Source organism: Psammomys obesus, unplaced genomic scaffold (assembly GCF_907164565.1).
Source record: "Psammomys obesus unplaced genomic scaffold, mPsaObe1.curated_primary_1811, whole genome shotgun sequence".
Lineage (NCBI taxonomy): Eukaryota > Metazoa > Chordata > Mammalia > Rodentia > Muridae > Psammomys > Psammomys obesus.
Genome location: NW_026590061.1, coordinates 682,957 through 692,934, shown reverse-complemented (window position 1 = coordinate 692,934; position 9,978 = coordinate 682,957). Strand labels below are relative to the sequence as shown.

Below are 9,978 nucleotides of genomic sequence, written 5' to 3'. Positions count from 1 at the left end.
AGATATTTTAATATTTTTTAATGTATGAGTGCTCCATTTGTTCACAATTGCACACCAGAAGAGGGCATCAGATCCCTTTATAGATGGTCATGAACCACCATGTGGCTGCAGGGAATTGAACTCAGAGTCAGTGCTCTTAACCTCTGAGGCCTCTCACCAACTGTTGATATTTTAATCTGCTATTATTGTCTGCGCATGGGTGTCTGCAAGCATTTGTCTGCACCACATGCATGACTGGTGGCCACAAAATTCAGAAAAGGCCACGTGCACACTTGGAATCAACCTGGATCCTCCAGGAGAGCAGCCTGAGCTCTTAAACACCGAGTCCTCTCCCTAGTCTTGTATTTTTTTTGTTTTGTTTTTAAAGTTTTATTATTTATACAACATTCTGCCTGCACACCAGATCTTACTATAGATGGTTATGAGCCACCATGTGCTGCTGGGAATTGAGCTCAAGACCTTTGGAAGGACAGTGAGTGTTCTTAACCTCTGAGCTGTCTCTCTAGCCCTTGGTTTGTTTTTTAAGGCAGGGTGTCACTATGTACCCCTGCCCAGCCTAGAAATCAGTATGTATAGACAAGGGTGACCTTGAACCTGTGGGGCTCTTCCTGCCTCTGCCTCCCCAGTGTTAGAATCACAGCTATTTGTCACCACACCCACTTTATCGGGAGGTTTTTACAACCTCTTTCTCTTCACAATTATTTAACAAATATTGAATTCGAAACAACATTGTTCTTTAGGTATTTTGTTAAACAAGAAACAAAGTTGCCTTTCAATTAGATTCTCCAACTCTAAATTATGACTTAGTTAACATAGGTGATCTGTCTTTTCTTTTTTTTCTATAATGTCCTCTCTGGATTCTGGGTCAGACCTTTTACCACTAAACACCCAAATTCTGCACACCCTCCTTAGCTAAACTGAACTATCAAGCTTTGGCTTGTTATAGATTTCACAAATGAAGAAAAAGTAGTTAAACTTTAGATTACAGTTCAGCTGGAGAAGTCGGTTATTATATATTTTGTAGAATAGTATTTAATCCAGTATCTCTGAAATTAAATCATAATGAGTTATTAGTGAACCAAATGGAAAAAGATTTCCTTAATAAAATGTGAAACATCACTTGATTACAGAAAAAGCAACAGCAATGTATAAAAGAACTTAACAAAATACTGTGAAATTATTTGACTTCATATGTTAAGTAGATAATACAGAAAGCCAAAGCAATAAGGTGGGTTAGAATATGTGTAAACAATTTACAAATTGTTTATGCTCTAATGTCACAGTACTCCACAGTGGTACATTTAATAGGGAGTTCAAGTTTGAATAATGACAGTTAAGTGGATGATTTCACTAAGTTGTTCAAATTTTTCAATTTTTATTTCATCCTTATAGCTAGAGAGCTACAGTCTCCAGAATAGTACTCTCCCAGGACCTGTTTGGCAGTGAGTAAAATATTTAATTTTTTTTGAGGGGGGAGAGTGGGGATGCAGTCTTATCACTTAGCTCCGGCTAACCTCAGACCACTGACCCTCCCGCCTCTCTTCTCAAGCGCTGGTGTACACTGCCATACCTGTCTTAGTATTTACAGAAAGAAGGAATATAAGGAAGGAACAAGTGACTATCCTTGGCACTGGGAATTGGAAACCTAAAGAGGAACTACCTAAGGGTTAACTTAGATTCTCCTCTCAAGGCTAGGGAATTTCTTCTTCCAGTTATCTTTGACAAACCACTGCTCTCCAAGGATCCCACTTCCAGCTTCTACTTCACATTCCAGTCAACCCACTGAGAATACAGATGCTCAGCCAGATGTGGTATGGCCCAGTGACCCCAGCACTCTGGAGGCTGAGGCAGGAAGATGGCAAGTTCAAGGCTGTCTTAGGCTACAGAGCAAGGAAGACCCTATCTTAAAGAAATAACATTGTTGGAATTCAGCTCAGCATTTGCCTAGTACAAGGTTCTGCTTTCCAGCCCCAGCACCAACAAGAAAGAGATAAAAATACTGAAGCAGGGCGGCCTGGGCTAAAGACTGATAAACCTCAGACAAGTTATCTTAGCTGTTGATGTTATGAATGGAAACAATATTATCACAGTGTAAGATAAGATGGCCAAGCTACAATCAGATTCCTGTGAACTGGCACTGGAGAGATGCTTTGAAGAGCACTTGCTGCTCTTCCAGAAGAAGAGTTTGGTTCCCAGTAGCCACAGTGGGTGGCTCCCAACTGCCTGTAACTCTAGCTTCAGAGTTACACACCTTTGACCTCCACAGACATACACAATTTAAAAATAAAGAGAAATCTTTACATAGAAAAGACACACTAAGCAAAGACATGCAGTTGTTTTGTTTTCAGAGCTGAGAACGTTTATTTTCATGCTCAAGGCAGGGCAGACCTGGCAGACTGGAGTACCAGAGGACCAAGAAGGAAGGCAGTGACAGACGAAGCCAGGCCTTGTGCCAGGCGGGCTGCCAGGACCAGGCCGGGAGGTTCATGCCAGGGGCATGAGAGAGGTAGGCAAGAGCTGGAGGCACCGTGGGATGCCCTGGAAGGGAGTGTGACAGAGCAAGGAAAGTAGAGGGCAGCAGGCTGGAAAGGGCCAAGCTATGGCTGCACGTTGAGCATGTGGGCAGAACGCTGGTGGTGCCAGTCCCGGAGACGTGTATAGTGTGGGCTCTGTAGCTGCAGGACATACTTTTCCCTCGACTTCTTCATGCACTCCTCATCCGGGTCTTGCATGAACTCTGTGCCCGTGAGGTGGGCAAGGATGCGGAAGGAGTGGGACTGGCCCGTCCCCGGCCGTGGCCGTCACTCTTCGGTATTTTCCATCAGCCGCTGCTTGCTGGCATCGGGGACTGGCGGGCTGAGCAACTGTCCATTCTGCTGCGGGATGCTGTCAGTAGGTAGGGGTGCCCCAAAGGGCCGGGCCGCCGTGTTGAGGGAGGCGCTTGGTGCAAAAGTGTACCTCGGGGGTCGGCGGGAGGGGCCAGGGCCTTCTGTGGTCTGCTCTGAGCAGGCTGGGCCCTGCTGAGATCCAGGCTGAGGCACTTGCCGCAAGCGCGGATCTTGTTCTGGGCCTCAATGTGTGTGAGGCTCCCTGCGTTCTCCCCATCGATGCTCAGTACCCAGTCGCCCACAGCCACACCGGTCTGTGCAGCTTTGCCTCCAGGAGTGAGCCGAGAGATGGAGAGGGGCACACTGAAGTCCTTGCCCCGTTGTAGCCGGAAGCCCCAAGGGGCTGGCCCCTCCAGCACTACCTTGAAGGAATCCATGGTGTCTGTTCCTGAGTGCCCGGCTGGGCCACTGCTCGGCGGCCTCCGAGAGCCGCGCTGGTATCCGCTGCTGCGCTCTGCCATGCAGTGTTTTGAATGGCCCAGCTTCCTATGGTAGGTGTGGTTCCCAATGACCTGAGTCTTGTTCAGATCTGTGATATGTTCCTGAGAGTGAGCTAGAACCTAATGACTTCCTCATAACACATGGACTGTAACAAAAGTGATAGTAGACAGTGAATTTTTTATCTCGGCTAAGAGATGCACAGATAGTTGGTAAAAATACTGCATTTCTCTGTGTCTGTGAAGAAGTTTCCAGAGATTAGCATTTGAATGTATGGACGCGTGAAGGAAAGAACCCTCACTAATGAAGGGGGCATCACCCGAATTACTAAGAACACAGGCAGAACAAAGAATAAATTTGCTCTGCTGGACCTAGGATGGTTGGGTTAATTTTGCCCACTGCCATGCACTTCCTGGTCCTCAAGGAAACTCTACCTATAGTTTCCCTAGGTCTCCAGCTTGCAATCTGATACCACTTCCTACACCTCTCCTTCCCACCCACCCTTCTTTCTTCCTTTTCCCCTCCTTCTATTGCTAATAACCTCATCTCCCTCCAGGCTTGCGAATTGCTCTCAGGAAAGGCTTAAACTGGGTCAAGCCTTTAGCTACCAGGCTATGAGAAATGAAGCCTTGCCCACTTAACAGTCCAAGTGAGTAGGCAGCAGGACTTCCCAGCTGAGTCTTACTGCCTCAAAACCCTGCTAAAATCAGATCCCTGATCCATAGAAATTAAGCTAGTAAAAGCTGGGTTAAGCCAAGCATTCATGAGGCAGAGGCTGGTGGACCTTTGAGTTCCAGGCCAGACAGAGCTGCACAGTGAAACCCTGTCTAAAAAAAAATATATTATTAAGCCAATAAATATGAAATCTAATTGCTTATGCAACATAAGGTTAAGGGCATCAAAAGCATCACCCTGGTGGCAGAATTCTCACACTCCTCCTCTTCCTCCAATAATCACATTCCACTTCATGTTGCTCAAACCAAAAGGAAGAAAAACTATGATTCTCTTGTAACCCTTCTTCTTTTACATAAAACAGGCTTGATGAATATCTCAGTAAGAACACTTCATGGGTATACTGAGTTGAGTATTTAATGAGAGTGAGAGAGAGAGAGAGAAAGAGAGAGAGAGAGAGAGAGAGAGAGAGAGAGAGAGAGAAAAGGCCCATGTGTCTACAGCTTTAAGCCAGAGGAAAAGTGATTAAAAAAAAAAAAGAACAGAGAGGGAGAGGGAAGGCAAGCTCATTCAGGGTCTTGAGGACAACAGAAGGGGCTTCAGTTTTTATTCAAAATATGATGGGAAATGAAGCCATTAAATGGTTATTACATGATCTCCTGTCTTATCCTGAGTCTCAGTTCTTGAATAAGACCCCTTGGCTTCAGTATAATAAAAGTCACAAGTCAAGGGTGAGGCAGAGGCAAGTAAGGGAAGTGCTTAGTATTAAAGCGACAAGCACACTTCAGTTAATTGCACTGGTAAAAGTATCTGAGCACAGGAATAGGTTTTTGAGATATGGTTGAAAACATTGGCCCAAAAGTGGCATGAGAAGAGGCCTCAAGGTTGGCTGGCATGGGTTTAGTTTGACCTAGGGACAGACATCTAAGAGCAGAAATCAATGGTTTGCTGGCATATACCTGTAGTCCCAGCACTAGAAAAACTGAGGCAAGAGGAACTTGAGGCCACTTTTGCCTAAATGATGAGTTCTAGGCCAGCCTGAGCCACACAATGAGGCCCTCCTAAAAACAGCAAATCCACCTCAACTGGAAGGACATTCGGACTCACTGAGCTGCTCACCAGGCTGCTCTAGAGCTCCTGCCCACCCTGACGACCATGGCCAACAGCTTCTGGCTATTCCTGATGCTGACTCAGCCTACTCAATGCTGCTCCCACAGGTCTCTGGCATTCCAGGAGCAACATAGCCATTTCCCATCACTACACCCACCCAAGTCTTGCCCTTGAAACTAGGCCCCTTCTCACCAGGCTATTCTCTCCGTGTGTGTGTGTGTGAGAGAGAGAGAGAGAGAGAGAGAGAGAGAGAGAGACAGAGACAGAGAGGATGGAATATCCTCTGGGTCTCCCATTTGACATGGGTGATGGTGGGTTTTCTGACCTATCTCTTCCTCCTCTTCTTTTTATAAGCTTAAAGTAGGGTATGACTAAGTTACCCAGGCTGTTCTTAAACTCACTCTGTGGCCCAAGCAGGTCTTCAACTCATGGTCTTCCTGTTCATCCTTCCCCACTAACTATGCACCAAGCACAGCCCTAATATATGCACTTCTGCAAAGCTACTTCCTTCTTTTACTATTTGCTACAGCAGAGCAAAGTTTCCTCGGGTCATTCATACAATCAATACTTGTAAGACATAACCTTACAGTGCATTAGCGCCACCTCCTGGACTCCTGGGCAGAGCATCAATGATGTAACACCAAAGAATGCTCTAAGTAAATGGCACTGTTTCCCCATTAAAATCAGTTCCCTTTGGCCTCCAGTTCCTGAGGCTACACATTAGCCAAGGCCTATTTCAGAATACAGCCTTTCTCTCCCTCCACAGCAGGCCCCACGCCTCTGGATCTGAGGACCAACACAGGGGCAACATATGGACCCTAAGCCAGGGTTACCCAGAGAAACCCTCTCAAAAAACACAGCCCCCCAAAAAACAAACCTGACTCCAGGCACTTTTCTGACCTCCACATGTGTAACCACACAGACACACCAAATATTCTTTAAGGTGACAAGGCATTGGTCAAGCTTTGGTAGAACATGCCTGTAATCTGAGAGGCAGAAACAGGAGGGTCACACATTCAAGATTATGCCTAACTACATAGTTTCAGTCCAGCCTATGCTAAAAAAAGTATAGGTATTACAGTGGCCTGGAGAACCTGGTAATAGACTAGACTATGTCCAGTTCGGCTTTCCTAGTGCAATCCACAATCAGAGTGGTGTGCTTCCAATTACTCTTTTTTAAAAAAGATTTACTTTGTGTTTATGTGTCTGTGTCTCTCTCAGGGTGTACATGTTAAGTGAGGGTGCCCACAGAGACCAGAAGAGGAGCTCAGATCTCAAGGAAGTTACAAGCTGGACCAACAACCTGAGGTCAATCCCTGGGATACACACACGATAGATGATAGATGGACAGACAGACAGACAGCAGACCGGGTTTCTGTGTCGTCCTAGCAGAACAGGAACTTTCTTTCTCTGTAGACCAGGCTGGCCTACACTCACAGAGATCCATCTGCCTCTGCCTTCTGAATGCCCTTGGCTATGAGTAAATAAATTTTAGAACTACACTGACAGGTACGAAGTTTAGAACAGTAGTCAGTTATCCACAGATTGCATCTCTCTGGGCAGATGTTCGTCCAGAGGCAGTTCTGGGGGAACACGAAGATACAGCAATGTGTTTTTCTATTCCAGACAACTGACATGCAGGGAAACTAACAGCCCTTCAGTGACTTTATCTGAAATGAGGCGTCTAAGTTTTCTCTTAATGATTTGTGTGTGTGTGCTTCATTTTCTATCTGCTTTTTTTATTTGTTTGTTTTATTTATTTAGAATTTTTGGAGACAAGGTTCCTCTATCTTGCCCCGGCTGTCCTGCACTCACTCTGTAGCCCAAGCTGGCCTCTACCTGCCACTGCCTTCCAAAGTGCTGGAATCAACTGGGTCAGTCCCTGTCTTTCTCACTGTTTCTTGGGCTAGCCCCACCTGGTGGGCATTCACATCGTAATGCACAAGAAATCGGCGTGGAGCCTGTGGACACAGCAGGTCCTGTAGGCAGTTCAGCTACAGTGCTCAGTGTCTCAGCCTTCTTCCAATCTATGGAAAAAGTTTTGTTAGTGAATGTGGAGGTTACAGCCTGTGCCCCTTGCCAGGTTTGAGAGCCTGATGCCAGGTAAATCAGATCTAAATGAAGCTGAATTTTGCAACTTGGTGTTAAAGCTCAGCAGCACTGGGATGATTATAAGGGATTTGCCATTTGTCATAGGAAAGCCAGCAGGGACGTTTAGTGGCTGGAACAATCAACAGTGACTTTGTCAAAGTAGCTCAGGACCAAGAACACACTTGTTACCAAACAACAGCAGCACAATCGCTCAGTTCCTTTTCTAATCCACCAGGGACCTGCTGCTCAACCTTCTCAACCATTGTTTGAGACTGAGGCATAAACACACACATAAGCCCATCTTTCCTTGCTGCACAACACCACACCTGAAGTGAAGCGCAGGTAAGCGAAGCGCAGGTAAGCTACGTAAGTACAGACATTCCAAGACTGGGTAACTTCCCCCTCTTCAGACATGGAGACAAACGTGCAACTCTAGTTTAAGTGCTTTCTACACTGAGTAGGTTTGTCTCAATATACTACAATAAGTAGCCTTCACCCAGCACGTAGGGAGCTACCAACAATGAGTAAGCAAATGCCACAATGAGCTTGAGAAACTGTCCAACAGGACCCTCTGAGTCATTCCATAAAGGACCATCTTTGATCCAACTTGGCAGTTTCCCTTTCTAGTTCCAGTTCACTGAAAATCACACAGAAACAAACAAACAAACAAACAAACAAACCTACTGCCAGGCACTTTTTGCTGTACCCGCTAACACCCCAGGCTCCTGGAGAACCTTAGCTCTCCATTGCACTGCTTCCAGTTTTTGAGGCTGTCCAACTGCAGACTCATTTTTTGTTTCTTTGCTTGCAGACACAGGATTTCATAAACTTCAGGTGGTCCTGAATTATGATACTCCTGCCTCCACCTCCCAAAACCTGGGAATGCAGGTCTGTACCATCATGAAAATTTATAATACATTTTGAAGATCAGCATTAAAAAACAAAACTGGGATTCTGTCTCAGCTGGTAGTGTCACACAGGTGAGGAGCGGCGTTCAGAGCCCAGCCTCCACAGCTGCAATCCCAGTTCTGGGAGGCGAAGGAGGGTCCTGGGGGCTTCCTATGCCCCGGGATAAGAGATCTGGTTCAGACCATTTCGGCACATCAAACATACACATACAGGCAGATTCAGCTTCCAGATCAGCCTTTTGCAGGAAGCAGAAAACAACTCTTCTGGCGGATCAAGGAGGCAGCAGACCATCAAGATAGCTTAGAAAGCAAAGGGCGGCTGGACAGTTAAGAGCACCGGCTGCTTTCCTTCTCCCGAGGAAGAAACAGCAATGCACACAAAGAACAAACAAATCGGGGCTGGTGAGGTGGCTCAGTGGTTAAGCGCAGTCAACTGGCTGCTCTTCCAGAGGACCACGGTTCAATTCCCAGCACCCACCTGGCAGCTCACAACAGTCTAACTCCTGTTCCGGGGGATGTGACACCCTTACATACATATAGTCGAAACACCAATGTACACAAGTTAAAAAGACTAAACCATAAAAAAGCAAGCAAGCAAGCACAGCCTGGCAGCGTGGCACTCAGGAGGCAGGGGCAGGTGGGTCTCTGAGTTTGAGGCCAGCCTGGTGTTGAGTGAGTTCCAGGACTAGCACAGCGGGGCTATTAAGAAACCCTGTCTCACCCAACTTCACGAGTCAGAAAAGCAGGTTTTAGTCAGGTCACACTCACACAGCCTTTCTCCACCTCTTGGTGTCCCCACCCCATGGCTGTCAACTCTGCTACTTTCACCTCATGACTGTGAGCTCTGCTACTGCTCCAGCCCACCTGCCGCCGCGCTGGTCACGGTCTCACCCTCTGTAAGCAAGGCCCCAATTAAATGCTTCGCTGGACATGCCTCTTCCCAGCAGAAAAATAACTAAGACTGAACTTAGCAGGATGTTTAAGCAATGCTTAAGATCACTTGGCTCATAGCAGGTGTTTCATTAACAAACAGATCTGCCTCCCCGCTTGCCATACACTGGTAGCATAGATTAAGAGGCTCAACCTAAATTCAGAACTGTATCTTAAAAAATAGGATTCAGGTATGTTGACTCAATTTGTCCTAGGTTTGTCAATTTTATAAACCTAGACTTATCTGGTAAGAGTTTTTGTTTTTCAAGATGGGCTTTCTCTGTGTAGCTTTAGCTGTCCTAGACTCCCTTTGTAGACCTGCCTGAGTGCTGGGATTACAGGCATGCACCACCATGCCCAACAGTCTATACACGCTATCCAGCTCAAGGAAACGGAAATGTACTATTTCTTAGAATATACTACTTTAAACTCAGTGGCTGGCTCTTTGATTACCTCCCCAAGATGGGAGCAGCCTTACCAGGCCACAGAGGAAGGCAAAACAGCCAGTCCTGATGAGACCTGATAGGCTAGGGACAGGTGGAAGGGGAAGAGGACCTCCCCTATCCATTGGGATCATGGGAGATGATGAGGGAGGGAGGGTGAGATTGGGAGGGAATGAGGGAGGTGGCTACAGCTGGGATACAAAATGAATAAATTATAATTAATATAAAAAAATTTTTAAAAAGATGAAAAAAAGAAAAAATACAAAAAAAAAAAAAAAAAAAAAAAAAAGAATGTACTACCTGAAACATATTCCATATATAAAGGCATACTAAGGACAGAGGGAAACAATTTACAGTGCTTTTCAGCACGTGTGTGGAGGTCAGAGGAAAACTGTGGAGTCAGTTTTTTCCTACCTCGTTTGTGCTGAAGACCAAACTTCACACTGTCAGGCTTGGCGGCACACACCCTTACCTACTTATCTGCCATGTGGAAGCTGG

The 9,978-nt window shown here is 46.0% G+C and overlaps 1 pseudogene; it reads right to left on the bottom strand.

The window, feature by feature from the left end:
- Window positions 1-2,347: 2,347 nt before the first annotated feature.
- On the bottom strand, window positions 2,348-9,699 carry LOC129675687 (PDZ and LIM domain protein 7-like; annotated as a pseudogene).
- Window positions 9,700-9,978: the final 279 nt, after the last annotated feature.